The sequence below is a fragment of the Amblyraja radiata genome, chromosome 5 (genome assembly GCF_010909765.2).
Source record: "Amblyraja radiata isolate CabotCenter1 chromosome 5, sAmbRad1.1.pri, whole genome shotgun sequence".
NCBI lineage: Eukaryota > Metazoa > Chordata > Chondrichthyes > Rajiformes > Rajidae > Amblyraja > Amblyraja radiata.
In genome coordinates this window covers 76,577,684-76,603,712 of record NC_045960.1, presented here as the reverse complement: position 1 = coordinate 76,603,712, position 26,029 = coordinate 76,577,684, and the positions used below count along the sequence as shown (strand labels likewise).

The 26,029-nt window shown below is 43.0% G+C and overlaps 1 protein-coding gene across 3 annotated transcripts in view; it reads right to left on the bottom strand.

Moving 5' to 3' along the window:
* Positions 1 to 26,029, bottom strand: part of cyria (CYFIP related Rac1 interactor A) — a 169,269-nt gene that overhangs the window by 46,191 nt on the left and 97,049 nt on the right. The window contains exons 3-4 of one of the 3 annotated variants that reach the window (XM_033021565.1): positions 8,378 to 8,464; positions 4,332 to 4,430 (exon numbers count right to left, since the gene is read on the bottom strand). The exons of 1 other annotated variant lie outside the window; for it this stretch is intronic. The gene's annotated coding sequence lies outside the window, so the exon portion shown is untranslated. The remainder of the gene's footprint in view (positions 1 to 4,331; positions 4,431 to 8,377; positions 8,465 to 26,029) is intronic. One more of the 3 variants, XM_033021566.1, reaches the window with a different exon arrangement.

The following is a 26,029-nucleotide window of genomic DNA, read 5'->3' as shown; positions in this document are numbered from 1 at the left end:
CCTGCACCTAATTTCTATGTTTCTATGTTTCTATGATAACACTGGGATCAGTGCTTATGTCCCAGCTAATCACAATCTAAATCATTGATTTCACTCACGGGACAAAATGTTGTATTTCATATCTTGTTGATTACACAAAACTGATTGGGAATAAATGTAGGGAGCAGATGTAGAGAAGATTCAAGGGGTACAGGCAAACCTGCTGGAGGGCAAGACCATTTGCAGGCACAGCATATTTTAGAAAAGATATGGTTAGTCGTTTCTCTATGTAACCAAAATGCACAACATTTGTTAAATGGTAAGAGATGGCATGGTGTTGATGTTCAAACTCCCCGAACTTCACAACTCCCTGAAGGTTAGCATGCAGTGAGTGGGAAGACAAAATGTATTGCCTCTATTATTAGAAGATCTGATTAAAGCTATCTTAGTGAAATTGTATCGGGTTTATGAGATCATGCACAGAGCATTGTATACAGTTTTAGTCTCCTTCTCCAAAAGATGTGGAAGTGCAGCAAAGATTCACAAGAATCTCTAGTTCCAGAGATATCAGGTTCGCAAGTTATGAGAAGAGATAAAGTAGACTGGGCAAGCATTCTCTGAGGTTTAAAAATATGAGAGGTGATCACATTGAAACTTACAAAATTATTACAGGATAAGAATGATTGGTTGGATGCAGTTGTTTGCCCTGTTACGGGGTCTGGAAGCAGAGGCTAAGGTCTCAGAATATGTGATAGGATGGGGATAAGGAGGTGAATCGTTCAAATTCTCAAAGTTTAAAGAGCAGTAATGATTCAGGCAACGAGTTCAACCAAAGCATAGATTGGTTGATTTTGGCAGATTATGTGAATCATAGGATATCTGGATGGCGAAGGCAAGAACGTTGATGTAAAGATCAGGCAGGACCTTGCTGAATGGCAGAGCAGGACCAGATAACCTACTACTGCTACTATTTCTCTGTTTCTTATGACGTGATTGGAAATTAGCTGAGTGCCAGGAGTCACAAAGAAGGGATAGACTGCAGACACACAACTTGTCATCAAAAGCCTCATGGCATTTTAATAATTCAAAGTATTTGGATTGGGAGTAGGGGATAATTCCTCCGTCTACACCACATCTGCGCCCAGGACGAGGTTTTTCATACCAGGGCATTGGACATTTCCTCATTCTTTAGGGAACAGGGGTTCCCCTCTTCCATTATAGATGAGGCTCTCATGCAGAAGATGCAACACCTGTTCCTTTACCTCCCCCCTCAACTCCATCCAAGGTCCCAAACAGTCTTTCCAGGTGAGGCAGAGGTTTACTTGTATCTCCTTCAACCTCATCTACTGCATCCGCTGTTCCATGTGTCAACTTCTCTACATTGGCGAGACCAAGCGCAAGCTCAGCGACCGTTTCGCTGAACACCTCCGCTCAGTCCGTCTTAACCAAGCTGATCTTCCAGTAGCCCAGCACTTCAACTTCCCCTCCCATTCCCAATCTGACCTTTCTCTCCTGGGCCTCCTCCATTGCCAGAGTGAGGCCCAGCGCAAATTGGAGGAACAGCACCTCATATTTCGCTTGGGTAGTTTACACTCCAGCGGTAAGAACGTTGACCTCAAACTTCAGGTAGCCCTTGCTCTCTCTCTTCATCCCCCCCCCCCCCCCCCCCACCCTTTCCACTTCTCCTACTAGTCCCACTGTCTCCGCCTACATTCTTTCTTTGTCCTGCCCCCTCCCCTGACATCAGTCTGAAGAAGGGTCTCGACCCAAAACATTGCCAATTCCTTCTCTCCTTAGATGCTGCCTCACCCGTTGAGTTTCTCCAGCATTTTTTGTCTACGTTTACCAGCATCTGCAGTTCTTTCTTAAACATATTCTCAATTGAAATTAGATACCATAAATTATATCAGCAATCTTATGGGAACAGGATGACACAGATAGTCATTAGCTGAGAGAAAGATATTGTATGTTTATTAATAGGTGCAGGAATAGTTTTAAATATAGAGCAACATTACCAAGAGGAAATAGGCCTCTCTGGAATTGGCTAAATTTAGGTCATTTGATTTCTTGAACACTTCAGAGAAAGTTGATCTTGCTTTATTATCTCATTACTTTATCCTATTTCGCAACTCTAGGGAAATAAAAGGATATGGGCATTTGGCTGGAAAAGTTGTCATTACATGGCTGATTAGAATTTATCGGCCTGATGGGAAAACAGGTTCAATGGACCTTATAACGTGCTCTTGTACCTCCGAAATTTGAAAATTCAGAACACTTATTTTTGCATTCAATGGTGAAAAAAGTGACACTTTTCCCAGTTTTTGAATATAATGGCATAATTTAACCTTTGAGAAAGAAGAATCTGCCATGTATTCTTGATTTTTATGAAATAAATTGCAAAGTTTAAAAAAATCATATGATTTGCAACTAAATGCAAGGTTAAATTGCAGTCATCTAAGTTATATACTCTCTGCTAGCACGTGTCCTGTTTAAGTGCTAGGAGCTCAAAAGTTTTAACTCTCCTCGATCCACAGAAACTAGGGGACCTATTTTATAATGACAGCTGCAATAGCGATTGGATTAAAGGAAGCTTAGAACAGTTGTAAAATGCATGGCAGATGCACCGTTTCACTCAGACTGTAATGGGCCTGTCCCACTTACTCAACTTTTTTGGCGACTGCCGGCATCCGTCATAGGTCATTGCAGCTCGCCGAAAATGTTCAACATATTGAAAATCCAGCGGCGACCAGAACAAGGTATGACCTGCAACCACCTATGACAGGTACTGGCAGTCACCGAAAAAGTTGCGTAAGTGGGACAGGCCCACAAGTCCTTCATTGTGCTGGATCACACCAATGGCAAAGAAAAGGAGGCTTGTGGCAGCAGGGGCGGCATGACAACTTAATAGAGGACTACAGTTTACTATTCCATTTAGTTACAAATATCCATGCATTTTTCACATAATGTTATGTTAAACACTTTGCACTTCATTTCATTAAAAAATAATAATAGACTACTTATACAAATGGTATAAAAAGTAACATTCTACAGCACAATGTTACAATCAATTTGGAAGCTAATAAGTAGCTGGGAAGTTAAACAAGGGCAGGATATACACAGCGAAGAGCAGGGCCCTGGGGAGTCTTACTCAACAGGGGAACATGGATGACAAGTATAGTTCCCTGAAATTGGGAACACTGGCAGACACGGCAGTGAGGCAGGTTTGCCTTCATTGACTGAGGCATCGGGTATAAGAGTCAGGATGACTTGTTTCAGTTGTACGAAGAAACGTTGGTTAAACTACACTTGGAGTATTATGTGCAGTTCTGGTCACCATACTATATATAACAAGAATATGATTAAGCTAGCGGGAGAGCAGAAAAGTTTCACAAGCATGTTGCCTACATTGAAGAGCTTGAGTTAGGAGAGATTGGACAAGATGGGCCTGTTTTCCTTGAAATGGAGGTGGTCAAGAGGTGACATACGAGAAGCATATGTAGGCTAGATAGCTAGTGTCTGTTTTCCATGATAGGGGTGTCTAAACTTGGAGGGGGAAGTTTTAAGATGAGAGGGAGGATGTTTAAAGGGGAGTAAATTGGTCACACAAAGGGTAGTCGGTATCTGGAATGAGAGAGGAGGTGGCGCAGGCAGGAACTAACAGCATTTAAGAGACGTCTGGACACGTACTTGAATGAGTGATACATAGAAGATATGGAATTAATACAGGAGAGTGGTATTAGCATAGGAAGGAATGATGGTCAGCATAGGCAGAGTGAACTGAAGGGCCTGTTTCTATGCTGTATAACTCCTGGACTCGAAATAGCACACAATAAACACCAACTTTGAAATGAGTTTAAGGCTTGAATACAATCCAGGATAATTCTCACACTTGACTCCTGAAATTTACAATGTTGGAATGTTAAATAAATTTGTATTCTGTAATTCACTCTGCTTCTCGTCCCCTCCTAATAGCATTAGAATTGTAAACAACTTTTTTTCAATTACAGCACATAATTGAGAAAATCATTACATCTGGCAGGTTGAGAGATAATGCAAAGTGGCTACACCATCAATGATTTAAGGTTGTCTTCGAACATGAAGCAAACATTTCTATTTGGTTTGATGGAATGTTAAGCTTGAGAATAAAGACTAACTTGGCATTTTGGCAAATTTACAAAATAATATGATACATCACAAATAGATTTTCAGAAATGTTTTAATAAAGAGTAGCTTATTTTTATTTTCAACAAGGCAGCACCCCTGAGCATACAAAATAGAATGCAAGTTTGCAGCACTAGTGACAGTATTACATTGAATTTCTGATATATCATTATGATCATTCATTTACTTACCCGAAGCTGGTCACAGCAATAGCGGTGACAGAATGGGTAAAACTTCTTTGGTTGCTGCACTTCAGTGAAATGGGTCAGTGGATAGAAAGATAACAGGAACTAAGAGAAAAAATAGAACAGAACAATTCAAGTAAAGTGTACAATTTGTGTGAAATGTCATGGAAAATAGTACATTTTAAAAATTGGTGTGCTGAAAGAAACATCAATTTTAGCTGCAACAGGTTCTGTGTAAAATAAGTAATTCACATTCAACTTGATCTCCAAAATGTTTCTGCAACAGGCTGTGGTACCAGACTTGACTACCAGAGGTCAGTATAGATTTGTGTATCAGTTCTTGGTTAACCATGTTTGATATTTTTCTGGAGGACATTTACTAAGAGAACAGTCAATTCATTTTGAGAATTTTACCAAGCACGCAATTTAATAGAAAATACATATAAATTACACATCTTTTACACATCCAGCATTTTGTATCCATCTTCAGTGCAAACCAGCATCTGCAGTTCCATCCTACACATACTTTTGCATCTTAATATCTTGGAAAATGTGATCTGTTCAGAAATCATTTTGCATACACACATTAACTGGATTTTAAACTAATCTCCAGAGTTGTTCTATTGGTATAGAGAAATCAGTTTGATTTACAGTTGCAATTTTTTCACCATCAGTATACAGAAGTAATGATGGGTGCTTGACTAGGGGTTCCAATTGATTACTGGATTAATAGCTAAAGATACAGAGATCAACTTTTCAAGGTATTAGCATCATATACTTAACCCTGAACTGGTCTCAGGTTTCCAGAGTTGAAGTTAAAACAAAAATTGCTTCAACTCCAGCTCCAGGTTTCTGAAAATCTTGAAATGAATACATATTGCCCTCATGTGAGGGCATGTGAGTAAAATACACTGAAGCACAAACCAAAGTCCTAGTTGTGCAAAGGCTACTTTTCAATACAGAAGAGCAACTTCCTCTAAAGCAAAATGGGAATTCAAGAACAGGGGTAAGTGGATAAAATTGGCAGGAAATAACAGTGTACATAACTGTGGAAACTTTTAAATATCCAATCAAAACATTCACAGTATAAAACAAGGCAGATTTCAAGTCAACAGTTTATTGTCATGTGTCCCAGATAGGACAATGAAATTCTTGCTTGCTGCAGCATAACAGAATATTGTAGGCATAAATACAGAACAGATCAGTCCATATACCATAACATATATATATACACACCTAAATAAAGAGATAAAGTGCAATAGGCTGTTGTGGTTCAGAGTTTGTTTGAAGTTGTGTTTAATAGTCTGATGACTGTGGGGAAGCAGCTGTTCCTGAACCTGGATGTTCCAGATTTCAGGCTGCTGTAACTTCTACCTGATGGCAGCAGAGAGATGAGTGGGTAGCCAGGATGGTGTAGGTCCTTGATGATGTTGGCAGCCTTTTTGAGGCAGTGACTGCGATAGATCCAATCGATGGTAGGGAGGTCAGAGCCGATGATGGACAGGGCAGTGTTTACAACTTTTTGCAGCCTTTTCCGCTCCTGGACGCTCAAGTTGCTGAACCAAGCCACGATGCAACCGGTCGGCATGCTCTCCACTGTGCACCTGTAGAAGTTCGAGAGAGTCCTCCTTGACATACTGACTCTCCGTAATCTTCTCAGGAAGTAGAGGCGCTGATGTGCTTTCTTTATAAATGCATCAGTGTTCTGGGACCAGGAGAGATCTTTGGAAATATGCACGCCCAGGAATTTGAAGTTCTTGGCCCTTTCCACCATCGACCTGTTGATATAAACGGGACTGTGGGTCCCCATCCTACCCCTTCCAAAGTCCACAATCAGTTCCTTGGTTTTGCTGGTGTTGAGAGCCAGGTTATTGTGCTGGCTCCATTTGGTCAATCGGTCGATCTCACTTCTATACTCTGGCTCGTCCCCATCAGTGATACGTCCCACAACGCAGAGACCCAGATCTGAGAGCTTGGTAACCAGCTTGGAGGGGATGATGGTATTAAATGCCGAGCTGTAGTCAATGAATAACAGCCTGACATATGAGTTTTTGTTGTCCAAGTGGTCCGGAGCAGAGTAGAGAGCCAGTGAGATTGCATCTGTTGTGGCGCTAAGCAAACTGCAGTGGGTCCAGGTTTTGGTCGAGGTAGGAGTTGATTTGCGCCATGATCAGCCTCTCAAAGCACTTCATCACCACAGACGTTAGTGCCACTGGTCGATAGTCATGAGGCACGTCACCTTGCTATTCTTGGGCACCGGTATTATTGATGCCTTTTTAAAGCAGGTGGGAACCTCAGACCTCAGAAGTGAGAGGTTGAAAATGTCCGTAAACACTCCAGCCAGTTGGCCCGCACAGGTTTTTTAAACACGCCCGGGTATACTATCAGGTCCAGGCGCTTTCCGAGGGTTCACCCCTCTGAAGGATCTTCTGACGTCGGCCTCTGTGACTGTGACCGAAATACCATCATGGCGAATGGGGGCTCGGGAAGGCACTGAGCATATGGAGAGGCTGAATAATCATGCAATTACCAAGAAAACAAGGAAAAAATTGCTTATTACGGAAAATAAAATAAGGGATGATAGGCAAAGGGACAGCAAAGGAAGGAAATGTTTTTTTAGAATTTTTTTCAAATGAGTGTAGCATTTAAAATCATCAAATGACAAACAATTGGTCCATTCAACACAATTATGTTGATTCTTCAATTAGAGCCAAAACATTCTAATCTCAATTCTGCAATTCCTTTCACATCTCTTCTTTTAAAAACTCTAGCCAATTTTCTCTTAGGTAGCTTCGTGGCCTCCTTGTTAATCCCTATTTGTGTAAAACTTTTCTACCACCATTTCCTGGGTTTTACTAGTAAATATGCTGAGCCCAAGCAGTCTTGATATGGTCTGTCAGACCATCACAATGCAGAAGGGTCTCGTCCCGAAACGTCACCCATTCCTTCTCTCCACAGATGTTGCCTGTCCCGCTGAGTTACTCCAGTTTTTGTGTCTCTCACCACAATGTATTATTGCTTGCACTCTGAAGTTTTAGAAACCCATCATTTGGCCTCTTTTAACATTCTCTTTTCATTAGAAAAAATCCTGAGTCTTCTCTCATAACTACAACTTAAAAATTTGTGATATGTCTCCATCCTTTTCATAGGTCAGTTATAAATATGTATAATCCATAATTTTAGCCATCTAAAGTAAAGTAGAGACTAGCCATGCTAAATAGTGCAATGATCAAAGACCAATCATAGTCTTCAAAAGGATTCTTAGTTGTTTGCTCAAGAGGAGGAAACTTAAAAAAAAATTGTTTGATGAAACCTTATGTAAACTGATGTTGCATCCGGTCATACGAGGACGATTGTACACTATAGGACGAATGGCTTTGTTCCATTTTCTGCTAACATACAATGTGAATGTTTACCACTTCAATGCCTGCAGTTCAGATGTAGTTGCAGTACCCATGCAACAAGAAAGAACATGTGCTGTTTGTACAGAATAAACACACACATCAACTGTGCTTTGCAAGCATTCTTCTTTGTAAATTCACACCTAAGAGATGTTGAATAATTGTCCAGCTCCCTCCACAAATAAAATTAAACATTGTAGAAAACAGATGCTTTACTGAAAGAAATTATGTTTGTGCATCACAGACTGCCGAATGTGCAAATTAGTGGCATTCGCAGAAAGACAATCCTTGGAACAAAAGCGAAGCCTTTTAAAAACAAAATCTCTTTTCGACGGTTTAAACGTGCGTATTTACTCAGCCATCATTTGAGATAATAGTTGGAGATAACAGTCGGGATTCACAAATGGGTAAGCAGGTGGCAAGGGTATCATAGCCTGCTGCACACATATTCGAGTGCAAGATCGGGGGCGAGTTGGTAATGATGTACATAGCATGCCAGATAGGCATCTGTCGTTCCACGCAACAGAGTATCCTGTAAAATCATGCTTCAGATACAGATATCCAGTGTGGCCAGGTGGAAAACAGTAAGATCCAAATGCAGCTTTACACTAACAGCTTACACACACAAAAAAAAACATACATTTCACCTACCCTCCCACAGCTCTGGAGAAAGCAGCTTCTTTCTGTTACCCAGTTATGTCGTGCTGCTTTAGTGCATCAGAACCTCACAGTGGTGTCCTATTAATACAATCGAAAATAAAGTGCTGTTAGACACGGGTAAACAATGTTCTCAAATTCTGCAAAACAAAATCCTTTGGTTATACAAGATTCCAATCACTCTTCATGTAACAACAAAAACTGATACCTTTGTCAGTGTCATTTAATGAATTGGGCTATTTAATTTATACTCTAACCATCATGTAGAGACTCGATTCCTCTCCTTGGCAATACTCTGAAACGGAACCAGATCTTATGCAACCTGTGTCATATTTGAACCAAATAGCTTGTTAACTCAAATCCATGCCACAAGCTTCCATCTTTTTAAAATCAAGGCCAATGTGATTCCCTTGGTTAAAACAGAAGGTGGAGAACTATAGGCCAGTTAGTTTAACATGTATTGTTGGCAAGATGCTAGAGATCTGGCGCCGACCTGTAGGGGATCTGGCGCCGATCTGTAGGGGGTATGGCTGCCTAGCCTGCAGCTGTCTGTTTTTTCATCTTTTTTCTTATTTTTAGTTAGTTTAGTGTTTTGTTTTTGAGGAGTTCTAGCTTTGTTATGTGTGGGGGGGGGGGGGGGGGGGAAGGGGGAAACTAATTTTCAGGGTCCCTACCTGGTCGGAGATGCAGCTTTTCTCCGGGCTGCACTTTCGACCCGTCCTCGCGGCCTACCAGCGGGCCTGGAGCGGCGTTTCCTGAGGGGATCGCCCGGGGCATCGGCGGCGGCTGCGGAGCTGCGGGTCCGAGGAGCGAGGGGACCGCCCTGAGCCTCGGCCACGGCGGCGGCGGCACCGGCATCGGCGGCACTGGCATCGGCGGCGGCAGAGCTGCGGGTCTGAGGACGGCAGTGCAGCGCTGGAGCGCCATTGCGGGGCGGGCGGTGCCTTGCCTGGGTCGCCGCGCTGGAACTCCGGTGAGCTGGGTTAAAAACATCGCGGAGCTGCGGGCGGCGGCGCTGAAACTTTCCATCGGGAGCCTGGGATCTCGCGACGAGATCGCCAGTTGAGCTCCATTCGGCGCGGCCTTGTCGGCTCCGGAAGCCACGGTCTCGAGTAGGGAGGCGGCCGTTCCAGGGTTCCCAAGCCGCTGAGAGGACTCTCCCGACGCCGGAACACCATCACCCGGCGAGGACGGCCTGGAACATCGGGCCTCCGTGAAGGCAACTGTGGAGGCCTCAATAGGCCCGACTATGGGTGGACATTGGGGATGGGACTGGACTTTGTGCCTTCCCCCATAATGGGAACCATTGTGGGGGGATGTTTTTATGTTTTTATGTTGAAGCTATTTATTATTGCTATGTTTGTATTCTTTTTTATGTGCTGCATTGGCAAAAAGAATTTCACTACACCTAGGTGTATGTGACAATAAATACAACCTTTGAACCTACAACCTTTGAACCTTTGAGTCAACAATCAATGAGGTAATAACCAATAATATAGGAGAGTTGAATATGGTCAAACCTAGTCGACATGGTTTTGTGAAATCTGACAAATTTGCTACAATTTGTTGAGGATACGACAGGGACAGTGATATAGAGCGGTACCTGTAGGTGCAGCGTATTTAGGTTTCCATAAGGTATATGACAAGTTGATAGCTAAATATTTAAAAGATAGAAACATTTAGGGTAATGGGGAATTGGCATCAGAGGAGGCTGGCATATATCGGCCATTATCGTATTTAATGGCAGAGAGAGGCCTGCTCCTGAGATTCTCATGCATGCCTTTGCTACTTCAAGACTTGTCTATCTTACACACTCCTCGTAGCCTCCCATGCTCCTTTCAGCCTGCAGTTGAGGTAATCCAAAACTTTGTTGCCTTCACGCTAGCCTTTTTTCCCGAAATGCACTCTGTTTACTCAGCATCCTTCTGTTTTCCAACCTACAATGGTTTCTGGCTCAGCATGGCCATGTTTAAAAATGCATACCAATAACTTTAAATTACAGAGCTGGTCGGGGGGGGCAGAGGAACAACTCCAGGACTGTTTGGAGTCTGTAGACTGGGAAATGTTCAAGAACTCGGCAACGGACTTGAACGAATACGCCACAGTCGTTACAGACTTCATTGAGATATGTGTGGAGGACTGCATCCCCATCAAAACCTTCCGAGTGTTTCCCAATCAGAAACCTTGGATGAACTTTGAGATCCGCACTCTTCTGAAGACCAGACACCGGGCATTCATGTCAGATGATACAGTGGTCTACAAGAAGTCCAGATACGACCTTGGTAAGGCCATCAAAAAGGCTAAAAGGGACTTCTGCTCCAAGCTGGAGGATGAGACAGATGTTCGGCAGCTGTGGCGGGGCCTGAATGCAATCACCTCCTACAAGGCGAAACCAGGAGGCAGCTCGAATGTCGGCGAAACATCACTCCCTGATGAGCTCAATGCGTTTTACGCACGCTTTGATAGGGAGAATACTGATGTGCCTTCCCGAGCCCCCATTCGCTGTGATGGTATCTCAGTCTCAGTCACAGGGGCCGACATCAGGAAATTCTTCAGAGGGGTGAACCCCCGAAAAGCACCTGGACCTGATGGTATACCCGGTCGTGTTCTAAAAACCTGTGCGGACCAACTGGCTGGAGTTTTTACGGACATTTTCAACCTGTCACTACTGAGGTCTGAGGTTCCCACCTGCTTCAAAAGGGCATCAATTATTCCAGTGCCCAAGAAGAGTAAGGTGACGTGCCTCAATGACTATCGACCAGTGGCACTAACGCCGGTGGTGATGAAGTGCTTCGAGAGGTTGATCATGGCGAAAATCAACTCCTACCTCGACAAAAACCTGGACCCACTGCAGTTTGCTTACCGCCACAACAGATCAACGGTGGATGCGATCTCGCTGGCCCTCCACTCCGCACTGGACCACTTGGACAACAAAAACTCATATGTCAAGCTGTTATTCATTGACCACAGCTCGGCATTTAATACTATCATCCCCGCCAAGCTGGTTACCAAACTCGCAGAACTGGGTCTCTGCGCATCCCTCTGCAATTGGATCCTCGACTTCCTCATCCACAGATCACAGTCTGTTCGTATTGGTGGAAATGTGTCAGACACAAAAAAGCTCATCAGCGCCTCTACTTCCTGAGAAGATTACGGAGAGTCGGATTGTCAAGGAAGACTCTCTCTAACTTCTACAGGTGCACAGTCGAGAGCATACTGACTGGTTGCATCGTGGCTTGGTTCGGCAATTTGAGCGCCCTGGAGAGGAAAAGACTACAAAAAGTAGTAAACACTGCCCAGTCCATCATCGGCTCTGACCTTCCTTCCATCGAGGGGATTTATCGCAGTCTCAAAAAGGCTGGCAGTATCATCAAAGACCCACACCATCCGGGCCACACACTCATCTCCCTGCTACCTTCAGGTAGAAGGTACAGGAGCCTGAAGACTGCAACAACCAGGTTCAGGAATAGCTACTTCCCCACAGCCATCAGGCTATTAAACCTGGCTCGGACAAAACTCTGATTATTAATAACCACTTTCTGTTATTTGCACTTTATCAGTTTATTTATTCATGTGTGTATATATTTATATCATGGTATATGGACACATTTATCTGTTTTGTAGTAAATGCCTACTATTTTCTGTGTGCTTAAGCAAAGTAAGAATTTCATTGTCCTATGCAGGGACACATGACAATAAACTCACTTGAACTTGAACTTGAACTTGACTCGATAACAATCAACACGGGAGCACCTCAAGGCTGCGTGCTCAGCCCCCTGCTGTACTCCCTCTATACTCATGACTGCGTAGCCGGTCATAGTGCGAACTCCATCATCAAGTTCGATGACGACACCACTGTCGTGGGACGTATCACTGATGGGGATGAGTCCGAGTATAGAAGAGAGATTGAGCAACTGTTCATATGGTGCCAGCACAATAACCTGGCCCTCAACACCAGCAAAACCAAGGAACTGATTGTGGACTTTGGAAGGAGTAGGATGGGGACCCACAGTCCCATTTATATCAACGGGTCAATGGTTGAAAGGGTCAAGAGCTTCAAATTCCTGGGCGTGCACATTTCTGAAGATCTTTCCTGGTCCAAGAACACTGATGCAATTATCAAGAAAGCACATCAGCGCCTCTACTTCCTGAGAAGCTTACGGAGAGTCGGTTTGTCAAGGAGGACTCTCTCTAACTTCTACAGGTGCACAGTAGAGAGCATGCTGACCGGTTGCATCGTGGCTTGGTTCGGCAACTTGAGTGCCCTGGAGAGGAAGAGACTACAAAAAGTAGTAAACACTGCCCAGTCCATCATCGGCTCTGACCTTCCTTCCATTGAGGGGATGTATCGAAGTCGCTGCGTCAAAAAGGCTGGCAGTATCATCAAAGACCCACACCATCCTGGCCACACACTCATCTCCCTGCTACCTTCAGGTAGAAGGTACAGGAGCCTGAAGACTGCAACGACCAGGTTCAGGAATAGCTACTTCCCCACAGCCATCAGGTTATTAAACCTGGCTCGGACAAAACTCTGAACATTAATAACCCATTATCTGTCTTTTTGCACTTTATCAGTTTATTTATTCATGTGTTTTGTAGTCAATGCCTATTATGTTCTGTGTGCTGAAGCAAAGCAAGAGTTTCATTGTCCTATCAGGGACACATGACAATAAACTTGAACTTGAACCAAATCCTTCCATGATTCCTCATTTCTGTAATCCTCTTCAATCTAATAATCCTCCTTGACACTCCTTGAATTATGGCCTCTTGCTTATCTTTGAATTATTTCTCTGCATGATCGATTGTTGAGGTTTCAGTTGCCATATATCTAACCTCCAGGACATTTCTCTGTCTTTATTTGTGCATCTTCCTTACTTTTCTCTTTGACTAGACCTTTGGCCATCCTGCTTAATATCCTATGTACACATCTCAAAGAACTGTCATCATGCAGCAAACCTTAACAATAAGACAGCACTAGTTGGTGACAAATAAGTTAAGCCATGCCATTCAAATACTAATTTACTATTAGCCGAGTAGTGATTATCACTCTAGGTATAAATGAGACCAAAAACAATTAGCTAAGCTTAGTTTTATGAATGTCCATTGAAGGAATAAATGGCATTTTCCCTTATTTATTCAAGCTGGCAGCAGATCAGTTAAATTTGTTATTTTCTGCCATGAAAAGTAGTCTGTCCTTCGCTCCACCTGTCCAAAATGGCTGTTTGTAATTAGAAAATGCCTCTAAATCTTTAATTATGTTGTTATGCACAACATGGGAACAGCACAAATGTTAATTTCCAGCTCTTTTATCAGACCCAGTTTTGGCAACGGTGAACCAACTATTTAATTATTTTAAGTATTGAATAAAATTGCTCCCTTCTCATTACACAATTTTCATTAGTTTGAGGTTAAGGGCTCAGTGTTTTGCATGCAGGTCATCTGTAAACCTTTCTTAATGAATGTCTAATTGTAGATGTATTTGACATATCAAAAGCCTCTCCAGTATTAAGAGGGCAGAGCTCATTACTGCCCTCATTTCCAGCCCAGCTGGAAATGTTTTTTGAGACATTTGTAATCCACCTGAACTTTTTAAAATAGACCAAAATATCCAATGCCAAATGTAAGTACTACAAGGAGGCACACGAGACTGTCAAGGCTGGAATCTGAAAAAAGAGAGAGCTGCTGGAAGATCTCAGTGGGTCAGGCAACATCTGTAGAAGGAAATGGACAGTCAACATTATGGGTCTTGCCCTTCACCTGAACACACTTCGCCTACCTGTCCCATAGAGATCCACCAGCAGCTCTCCGTGTATTCAACATATGAGCACATGCCCATTTATTCCAGAAATCAAGTTGCCATCACAGTCAGTCCATATTAGCTTCAAATAAGTTTACCTTACGGGCAGCTATACCAAAATTAAATCCTCTGAATTCAAATTTTTGGTGGGAAAAAAATGCAATTATGCTGTTGTACCTCTGAGTTGTCATGCACAAAATGGACAATAAAGCAGATGCTGATTCCCAGTGCTTTCATCAGACCCATTCCTCCAAACCTTTACAAACATGCTAACTGTTACTTTAGTATACCCATCATATGCAGAGGTCTACCTGCAGAAAGCTAGTAAGACTGACAAAAAATATTTTTCTCAATATTTGTACACTCTGGAGTTCAGAAGGATGAGAGGGTATCTCATTGAGACATATAAGATTGTTAAGGGCTTGGACATGCTAGAGGCAGGAAACATGTTCCCGATGTTGGCGGAGTCCAGAACCAGGGGCCACAGTTTAAGAATAAGGATTAAACCATTTAGAGCGGAGACGAGGAAACACTTTTTTTCACAGAGAGTGGTGAGTCTGTGGAATTCTCTGCCTCAGAGGGCGGTGGAGGCAGGTTCTCTGGATGCTTTCAAGAGAGAGCTAGATAGGGCTCTTAAAAATAGCGGAGTCAGGGGATATGGGGAGAAGGCAGGAACGGGGTACTGATTGGGGATGATCAGCCATGATCACATTGAATGGCGGTGCTGGCTCGAAGGGCCGAATGGCCTACTCCTGCACCTATTATCTATTGTCAACTTAGACTGTCATCCTGACATGGACCATCAAAGATTTTCCTCCTACACTGAATCTAACATGCCACTCTCCAAGGAGAAACACCAACATTGCCCACCAACATATGACAAGAGTTGTGCTATTAATTAATGACTCTAGCCAAATTCTACCTTACCAAGGTTGAACACCATTTCTCCATCTCACACCTCCCTTTGAACTGTCATTTCCCCCTAGAATATTAGATCATCATTTCCCAGGCTGACCTTTGGAGATCTTCCCTCCACAGCTTCTAACGTCTGTCCCCATAATGTCCCTATGTATGATCACTTCACCCTTCAAATTCCATGAGCAGAAATGTTATGATAGACCCCCTATTTCAGTCAGTTCTTGTACTATGGAATCCACTTTACTCTTCAAGAAAAAACAGTGCTGAAAGAGGTTTACCAGAATGCTGCCTGGATTAGAGAGTATTAACTATAAGGAGTGGTTAGACATACTTGGGTTGTGCTACAGTTGTACAAGATATTGGTGAAGCCACTTTAGAGTACAGCGTTCAGTATTGGTCATCCTGTTATAAATAAGATGTTGCGAAGCTGGCAAGAGAAGATTTACGAGGATATTGCCAGGACTCGAGGGCCTGAGTTTAAGGGAGCGGTTGAGCAGGCTGGGACTTTATTCCTTAGAGGACGAGGGAAGATCTTATAGAGATGTATAAGATGGGAAGAATAGATAGGATAAGTGCACAGAGTCCTTTACTCAGAGTAGGGGAAATTGACAACCAGAGAACATGGATTTAAGGTGGAGAAGATTTAAAAGGAAGCTAATGAGCAACTTGATAGTGGTAGATATATGGAACAGCTGCCAGAGGAAGTAGTTGGCAGGTACTATCACATTTAAAACACATTTGGGCAGATACATGAATAGGATGACCAGAGTCTCTTGCCCAGTGTAGGGGAATCGAGGACCAGAGGACATAGGTTCAAGGTGAAGGGGAAAAGATTTAATAGGAATCCGAGGGGCAACTTTTTCACACAAAGGGTGGTGGATGTATGGAACAAGCTGCCAGAGGAGGTAGTTGAGGCTCGGACTATTCCAATAGTTTAAGAAACAGTTAGACAGATACATGGATAGGATAGGTTTGGAGGGATATGGACCAAGCGTAGGCAAGTGGGACCAGTGTACTGTAGCTGGGACATTGTTGGCCGGTGTGGGCAAGTTGGGCCGAAGGGTCTGTTTCCACACTGTATCACTCTATGACAGGTTTAGAGGAATATGGGACAAATGCAGGCAGATGGCACCAGTCTTGATGGGACATGTTGGTTGGCTTCAGCAGAATGGGCCGAAGGGACCTCTTCCACATCGTAGGACTTTATAACTTTAGAAAGGGTAGAAGCCAGAACCTTTTGCCCCAGGATGCAAATTTCAAGGAGTAGAGGCCTTTATTGTGAGAGGGACAAAGTTCAAAGGAGGTACGGTAAGTTGGTACGTAGAACACTCTGCTCGGTGTGGTGGTGGAGGCAGATATACGGCCGTGGTATTTAAGAGGCTTTTAGATGGGCACATGGATAAGCAGGGAATGGAGGGATATGCAGGCAAAGGAGATTAGTTTAACTTGGCATTATGTTTGAAGGGTCTGTTCCTGTGCTGTACTGTACTATGTTGTGTAAATCATTGACACGCCACTCACTTTAGAGTATTTCAGCATTCAGACTTCCCTAAACTTTAAGCATTGCTCTCAGTATTGGCACACACCCATTGGTTTAAAACTGTTAATACCATACATCTGTCTTAACAGCTGACATATGTCTGTTCAGATTCCTAACTAAATCAATGTTTCAGTCATGAAATCTCAAATCTGTGGTCAATTAGTCTATCAAACCTTGTTAAATCAGGACCTTTAACCAAGAATTTGCTGCATTGGGTTTTGCTATGCATTTAAATCAAGCACATAACCAGACCAAGTTACGATATTCTTATTCTGACTTACTCAGCTCAGTTGTAACCTAATATAACAGTTCATGTAAATGATACACATTGCAGTACCAACAAAACTAAAAAGAGTTTTTTTTCTGCAGCATTTTATGCTGCGTCCTGAAATATGTTTCTATTCTGAAATAGAATAGTTTGGTCCATAAGTTAATCTTCAAATACGTTTTAAGAAATGGTTCATCAGCATACTTGGTAGCATGCTACAAATTTCTGCATGGCTATTTATTTTCGTCTTTGGGAGTCCTTTGAGATTAAAGATGACTCTGTCCAATCTGGTTCTCTGAGCCACCGTGAAAGAGGAAACTGCAAATTCTTCCAGAGAAGGAGCACTTGATAAACAAAAAGGTGGGTGAAGATTGAGGTGATGCACTCCTTCCACAGATATGTACAACCTTGCGCATTGTACAATTTATAGTTGTCTGTGGATTAGAATTATCCAATAGGCCACAGTTCTGAATTAGAATTGCAGATTTAGAGAATGTCTTATTTAAGGAAAGATACCAATTTCAGATAGGCATTAAATATCACAAAGAGGCCAGGTTACAGTTATAGTGTGTAAAAATCTAATAGCATAGTTGGAATTCACAGCAGTCTTTTCGTTAAATGGCAAAAATTAACATAAATACTGGAAAAAAGATGATTCAATATTCGTTCATAAATCAAGTAATACTCTTTAACATAATTCCTAATACAAATGCATATCGGGTATTACTTTGATAAATCATTAGCATGTAACAGTTGGCAGAGAATACCGCTAAATATCAGGCACGGATCACATCAGCAATTTTTGCTGCAGTAATATGTTACTGTGCTAATATAATTACACAATGATGTATTTGTCATCGCTGTCCAAAATCCTTATCATAAAATGCAAGAAAATGTTTTAAATGGAAATTATAGAATGTTAGCAATGGAGATCTTTGATAAATAAAATTATCTCTGGACATTAACAAACTTTTAATATCTGTTCAATTTTAAGTGAGTTTATCTCAGCCTAAAAAAAGATTTCATTCTCCTCAGATCTTCAAATCATATGTGTTCCTTACCAAGGAACAATAATTTGATTTGTGTCCTGGATGGCAAAGGGTTGCATTGTAACTTTTCCATTTCTGTGACCGGAGACTAAATTTGACTTGGCTCAAGGGATTTAAGTACATTTCTCATACTGATAGTTGAAAAGACCTTTGTGTTCAGATGGTGAAGGCAGTGAACACCACAGAGAGATCAAGATCAGTAAGTTCACAGATCACGCTAAGATTTGTGTTGCTGTTGACAGTGTAGAGGGTAATCTTAGGCTGCAGAGAGAGTGGATGTGTTGGTGAAATAGACTGAAAAATGGTAGGAGGAGTTTAATCCAGACAAATGTGAAATGATTTACTTGTTGGTACTTTTAACCTAGGATTACACCATGATTGTAAGGTCCAAGGAAGTATTGAGGAACAGAGGGTCTTTCGTGTGCAAGCTCAAAGATCCTAGAAGGTGGCAGGACAGTTAAACATTGTGGTTAAGGCAGCATATTGGATACAGGCCTTCAAGGCATTGAGTCCAAAAACAAGGAAGTTATGCTCCTACTTTATATACCACTGATCTGTGCTCAGCTACAGTACCGTGTGCAATTCTGGTCACTACACCGCAGGAAGGATGTCAAATCAAGTGTCAAGAGTGTTTAATTGAACTATGCAGCAGACTGGAACAAGGAAATGTCTTACTTGCTGCAGTTTTGCAGGCACATTAATGCTCAATACAGAAAAATAAATGTACAATGTGCAAGAATAATAAATAAATTATCAGTTAGTCACTGAATCATACAGCACGGAAACCGGCTCTTCGACTTAACCCGTCCATGCCGACATAGACACCCCACCTAAGCTAGTCCCATTTGCCTGTACTATGCCCATATTCCTCTAACTGTTGTTTTCTACCTGCCTCACCTACTTCTTCTTGCCACTCACTCAATATACCAACCACCTTGTGTGAAAAAATTGCCCCAGGGTTCCTTTTAAATGTTTCCCCTTTCACCATAAACTTATGCCCTCCCGTTCCCAATTCCCCTAACCTTGGGAAAAATAAAAAACATTCTCAATCTGAAACACTAACTCTGCTTCTTTCTCAACAAATATTGCCTCAAATGTAATACGGACTGTTCTCAAGACATCTCCATTAACTTTCTTAAGTTCTCCAGATTCCATGTCTTTCCTTGCAGTAAAAAACGAGGAGAAATATTCATAGTGGACCTTGTCCATGTCGTTGCTCCAAGCATAGATGACCACTCTGGTTTCTGGTAGCAGTAAGATGAAAATCTGGTCAGAATGACATGCATCTTTGATGATATTAGCTGCTTCTTGAGGTAGTGCTTACAGTAAATCCCTTAAATGATAGGTAGTTCAATATCTATGGTGGGCCTGGCACCGTCCACTGTTTCCTGCGGCCCCCTTTGTATTTGGACGTTCAAGTAACTGAACCAGGCCATGATGCAACCATTATGCTCTCCACCATACACCTGTAGATGTTCAATTGAGCACTAAGCTTCATGGTGAACCTCTTCAAACTTCTGTGGACATAAGAGAGTGATGGCTCTGGAAATTCACTAGGACATTACCTGAGATGAGCATTTCAGTTATGAGGAGAGAAGGGAGAGAGGCCAGGTCTGTTTTTCCTGAAGTGGAGGTGGTTGAGCAGACTTAATTGAAGTATTATGAGGTATAGAAAGGGTAGACTACAGGAAACCTTTCTCCTTCTCAGAGGTTAATAAAACAAGAGGAGAGATATAAAGGGATCAGATTTAGAGGGGGACAATTTTCATACTGGGAGTAGGGTTCAAGCTGATCTAGTTTTGTTTTCAATGAAGTGTTAGATTTAGCTCTTAGGGCTAAAGAAATAAAGGGATATGGGGAAAAGTAGGAACGGGGTACTGACTTGGGATGATCAGCCATGATCATATTGAATATTGAAAGGCTGAATGGCCTACTCCTGCACCTATTTTCTATGTTTCTATGTAACTATGCTACCTGAGAGTTCTGGAAGGAGAGTCGCCGATAGCCTTTACCTCTTTGGACGAGTACTTAAACCGCATGGACCAAGAACTGGAAATTGAGATCAATGCAGAAGGGTGATCATTGGTTAGAGAGCTGAATGGCCTGTTTCCAGGTCATTTGAGGAGCACTGAGCTTGCTAATGTCAGAAGGATTCCTGTTGAGATGTTAGTGAGCTTACCGAGGTAGATAATTGAGTTTGGTTAAAATTATCGCTCTTTGCATGTTTACAGTGCCCAATGACAAAAGCAAGACATATGGGCTTTGGATGAGCATAGAATTTGGGATAAGGCAATACATCCCTGAGGTTGCCTAACCTATAAATGCCAAAATGAAGAATGATAGAGCGTTTACAGAAATTAATTTCATTATGAAGAGAGTGAATAGGAGGAGAAAAGGGCAGGGCTCGAAATTAGCGGTTGCCCGGGTGCCAATGGCAATCTACAGTCCCGCCAGGCAACCTAAAAGCCATGCCATTTTGCCCGGCCTATCATTTAATTCTGAGCGGGCCCCCTCTCTCTCTCTCTCTCTGTTCCTCTCGGTCTCCGCCCGCCATCCGTGTCCGGCTCTCGGGTCCCCGCTTGGCTCTCGGGTCTCCGCTTAGCACAGCAGGCCGCCTTACACATGCGCACTGCCACGGCCTGCACATCCTCCCCCTGCACATGCGCACAACTACGGCCAGCACATCATCGGCCGTGGTTGTGCGCATGTGCCGCCCTGCACACGCGCACTGCCACGGCAACTGGTTGGCGTCGGCCACTTTCTCCCTCCCTTTGCATTGTGGGAGATCTGGCCGCCATTGCTGTCCTCACCGCGACCGCTGAAATCCAATGTAGAATCACTGCCTGGAGCTGGAGTAATTCCCTGGAGTAACTCTTGCTTCTTGGTTTCCTGGCCCTCCAAAAATATTCCAAATGGAATTTAAACTGATGGACCCACCACCACCAAACTCCCCAAAATACCAGCCTATTGCATTTTATCTGTTTATTTATTGAGTATATATATGGTCTATGGTATATAGACACACTGAACTTTTATCTCCTGTTCTGTATTATGTTTACATATTCTGTTGTGCTGCAGCAAGCAAGAATTTCATTGCCTGGGACACGTGACAATAAAACTCTCTTGACTCTTGACTTGGACTTAAGCAAAAAAAGGGTTCTTGGGGAAAAAAGCGCCACCTTAAATTTAGTTGCGTCTGGTTGGGTAACTATGGTAGGGTGAAGACTATTCCATGCTTTAATTGTGTGGGGGAACTCCATGGAGAAGCCAGCATCTCTGGATAGAAAAAAATTGGGTGACCTTTTGGGTAGGGACCCTTCTTTAGATTTACTCTGGTTTTAGTGTTTTTAGTTTAATTTAAAGAAACAGCGTGTAAACAGGCCCTTCGGCCACTGATCACCCGTACACCAGTTCTATCCCACACATTAGCAACGTAAGTCAAGAGTCAAGAGTGTGTTATTCTCTCACGTCCCAGTTAGAACAATGAAATCTTTACTTGCAGCAGCACAACAGAATATGTAAACATAGTATTCTGTAAACAATGTTATAAACGTGAAAACAAAACCATACAGACAGCACCAATATTCAGGATCAATTCCGGGTCTCTGGCAATTTTAGGCCGCAACTTTATGGCCAACGAAATATGAGTTGCTGTTTCTCCAATTTACGGTGGGCCTCACTCTGGCCATGGAGGAGGCCCAGGACAGAAAGGTCAGATTCGGAATGGGAGGGGGAGTTGAAGTGCTGAGCCACCGGGAGATCAGGTTGGCTATTGCGAACTGAGCAGAAGTGTTGTGCGAAGCGATCGCCAAGCCTGCACTTGATCTCACTGAGGTTGATCATATGCTGAATAATCCAACAACATTTTTGCAACGTGTAAAAAGAGTTGAGATGCTGTATTACAATTTTACTGCATGTCATTGTGGTATATATCATGTCTTGATTGGTGAATATGTTTAGTTTGCGACTTTATTTGAAGCAGAAATAATATGTGAATGCTTCATTGCCCATATTTCCCACTGGCAACCTAAAAAGCTGCCGAGGTTGCCCGGCTGGCAACAGGGAAAAAAAGTTAAGTGAGAGCCCTGAAGGGGAATACAATATTAAGGAAAAAGCAGAATAGAAACAAATAAAATGCTAGGCTTTTCTTAATGCAGCTCACAAACAGTTATGATCCCTCTTCACTGAACTGGTGTACATTTTCAGTTTATGGGCTGGATTTTCTGGTTATGGGGCTCCACTGGAGACTCTATAGCAATATAGATGTGAACCTTATGCTGATTTTTTTTGTTGGTGCAATGTACTTGATCTAGTTCTGGGATGATGGAAGTGAAAAAATAATTTGCTGACATCCTTCAGCTTAATGAATGCATGCACAGGCACGCATGAGAGAACGACATTACTTCCATTTGCTGTCCAGATACTCAGCTGGCATTGTGTTGCGATCTATTTATTAATGTTTCAACGGTTAAACATTTACAGCACTTTTTAACCGCCCACTATGTTGCTGATCAAGTTGAGCAGCAGGCTGTGAACTGCGGCGAAACTGCTCTCGTTTTGTTTACCACAGAAGCAGTAGCTGCATATTGTAAAATAAAACAAAGAATTAATGACCGATGGACCCTGCTTGTGCCAGACCATGTGTTTCTCACATAAGGATTGCACAATAGGAATCCCTTTCCACAGCTTAAGAGCCAAAATAATTGAGATAACTACCCAGAAAAGCAGAGACATGTGAGAGCAATCAATTGTCTCACTTAAGCCGGTGGTAACTATTAGACATTTGCACGTTTAGAGGACAATTAATATTTCCCAAAGATAATACTCCTTTTCAGATTAAATTCTGTTTAATCTACTTTCCAATAATTAAGGAAAATGAAGGTCATGTGTGGATTTACTGTCAGAATCCATCCCAGAGATTTCCAAGCGCTTCTAATCTTCCAAGGATTTATATAGATTGAGACACATAGTGCATTGGCATAGAACCAATCTTTTGTCTTCTGTGGGTAATCTTAAAACAGAGCAACACAAAACATATTCAATTTCACCCAGAGTTTAACTTGTGCAATTCCATTTCTCCCTTTCCCAGCTGTGCATTTATTTTGGCACATCATCTGGCCAACTGCTATCCAGAGATTGAAAAGATATACAAAACTGCAGGTGCTGAAAATCAGACATGAAAAATGTTCTCAATCTGAAACAGTAACTCTCCTTCTCTCTCCACGGATATTGCCTGACCAGGCTAGTGTTCCCAGCATCTCTGCTCTCCAGAGCTCCTTTCTGTTTGTCTCCCTCCACTATACACTTGGCAATTAACCCAACATAGTGTAATTGCGTTTGAAATGCACTCCTCACTTTGCCATCAGTAGACGCCTTTAAAAAATAAAAAATCCAACTCGATCGCTTCATGCGGGTATGTGGTTGTTTGATTGGTTTGCTGTGTTAATTTGTAAACAGACCGATTGTAGGTGAACACCGTGACTGTTTAACATATCGACCGCATCAGTTCAAGGTGATTCACTTCCATCTTCGAGGACAGCAACAAGTAAAGATGGCACTAACTTATGCAGTATGACCTAAAGGAGATTGTAAACAAATATAGAGGCAAAAACTCTTCAATCCTTATGTGCTTTATTGATGTTTCCAAAGCCTTTGACGTGTTAATCACAGAAAGCTGTTTGGTAAAATGAGTCAAAGAGGGGTGCCTAAATACATTGTTAGAATTCTGGCCTACTGGTATGCCCACCAGACTATGCAAATAAAATGGGGCAATAGGGTCTCAACCCCATTTGGGGTGAGCAATGGTGTTAGACAAGGGGGAATTTTGTCCCCAGTCCTTTTTAATCTATATATTGATGATCTGTCTAAACAATTGAAAGCCTGTAACACAGGGTGCGTGATTGTTAATATTTTAGTGAACCATATTATGTATGCAGATGATCTTGTGGTCTTTAGTCCATCTAGCGCTGGTCTCCAGCAGCTCCTTACTATATGTTCTGTGTATGGTGTGGAACATGACATTAAATATAATGCTAGTAAGAGTGCTGTTATGATCTGTAGAACCAAAGAGGATAAATGTCTAAAATTTCCTGATTTTAAATTGTCTGACAATAATCTTAGTCTCTGTAATAAGGTAAAATATCTAGGGTATATTTTTACAGAACAAATGACAGATGATGAGGATATTTATAGGCAACGACGCATGCTGTATGTACAGGCGAATATTCTCTTGCGTAAATTTGGTGCGTGTGCAGATGTGGTGAAGATGTCGCTATTTAGAGCATACTGCACACCACTCTACACTGCGCACCTGTGGTCGAACTATGGAAAGACAAGTTTGCAGAGACTAAAGGTGGCATATAACGATGCCATGAGAACACTGCTAAAGAAACCTAGATGGTGTAGTGCCAGTAATATGTTTGTGGCTGCAGGAGTCAGTACTTTAGAAACTATCCTAAGACATCACATATATAAATTCTTTTGCAGGATAAATGACTCTAAAAATGTAATTATTGTGGCCTTGTCAAACATAAGGGTTAGCACTACACGCTACGAATCCCAGCTGTGGAGACACTGGTATAGTTGTCTCGTTGTAGGACATTGATCATTCTTTTAATCTGGATTTTTAACTTATGTATTGTGGTTATTTTTAAATATATATAATTTATGATGCTTTTATAAGTGATATACTAAGATTTTATATGTAGTTTATGATATTTAATATGCAATGCATTTTTTTTTTGATGTAATGTTGCCCCTTGTCTGGACCTCGAGTCTGTAATAAAGTTTATTATTATTATTATTATTATTATTAATGAATAAATAAGGTTCATGCACACTATAAGTGTTATACTCCAAATTATTACAGTGATCCAGTGAGTCAGGAGTGGTTCCAGATGATTGGAAAATTGCCAATATTACCCCGTTGCACAAGAAGGGCGCAATGCAGAATAGTAGGAACTATAGGCCAGTTAGTCTGACTTCGGTGGTTGGTAAGATTTTAGAGTCCACTAGACCAAGTGCAGACCCGTTGGGTCTACTCCCCCAATGCAAGATTCCACCACTGACTCATTGCCCCAATGCAATATTGCACCACTCATGCATAGCACCCAACTGCGCAGGAGCGGCTCATTTCTCCTCTTCCCCCAGCACTCCCTCCTCCTCCTCTTCAACCTCCCTCTTCAATCCGTAGAGGGGGAAGGGGTGGTAGAGAGGGAGGGGTGGTAGAGATGGGGGGAGGTAAACATAGAAACATAGAAAATAGGTGCAGGAGTAGGCCATTTGGCCCTTTGAGACTGCACCGCCATTCAATATGATCATGGCTGATCATCCAACTCAGTACCTGCCTTCTCTCCATACCCCCTGATACCTTTAGCAAGGGCCACATCTAACTCCCTCTTAAATATAGCCAATGAACTGGCCTCAACTACCTTCTTTGGCAAAGAGGGAGGGGGAGGGCAGAGAGGGAGGGGGGGCAGAGAGGGAGGGGGGCACAGAGGGAGGGAGGCAGAGAGGGAGGGGGGACAGAGAGGGGGAGGGGCAGAGAGAGAGGGGGCAGAGAGGGAGTTGGGGCAGAGAGGGAGTGGGGCAGAGAGGGGGGGGGGCAGAGAGGGAGGGGGGGGCAGAGAGGGAGGGGGGGGCAGAGAGGGAGGGGGGGGCACAGAGGGAGGGGGGCACAGAGAGGGGGAGGGGCAGAGAGAGAGGGGGGCAGAGAGAGAGGGGGCAGAGAGAGAGGGGGCAGAGAGGGAGGGGGCAGAGAGGGAATGGGTAGGGAGTGAGGGGGCAGAGAGGGAGGAGGCAGAGGGCAGAGAGGGAGGGGGCAGAGAGGGAGGGGGCAGAGAGGGAGGGGGCAGAGAGGGAGGGGGGCAGAGAGGGAGGGGGCAGAGAGGGAGGGGGCAGAGAGGGAGGGGGCAGAGAGGGAGGGGGCAGAGAGGGAGGGGGCAGAGAGGGAGGGGGCAGAGAGGGAGGGGGCAGGGAGGGGGGAGAGAGTGAGGGGGATAGGGGTAGAGAGGGAGAGGGGTAGAGGGAGAGGGAAGGGGGGGTAGAGAGGGAGAAAGAGGGGGTAGAGAGGGAG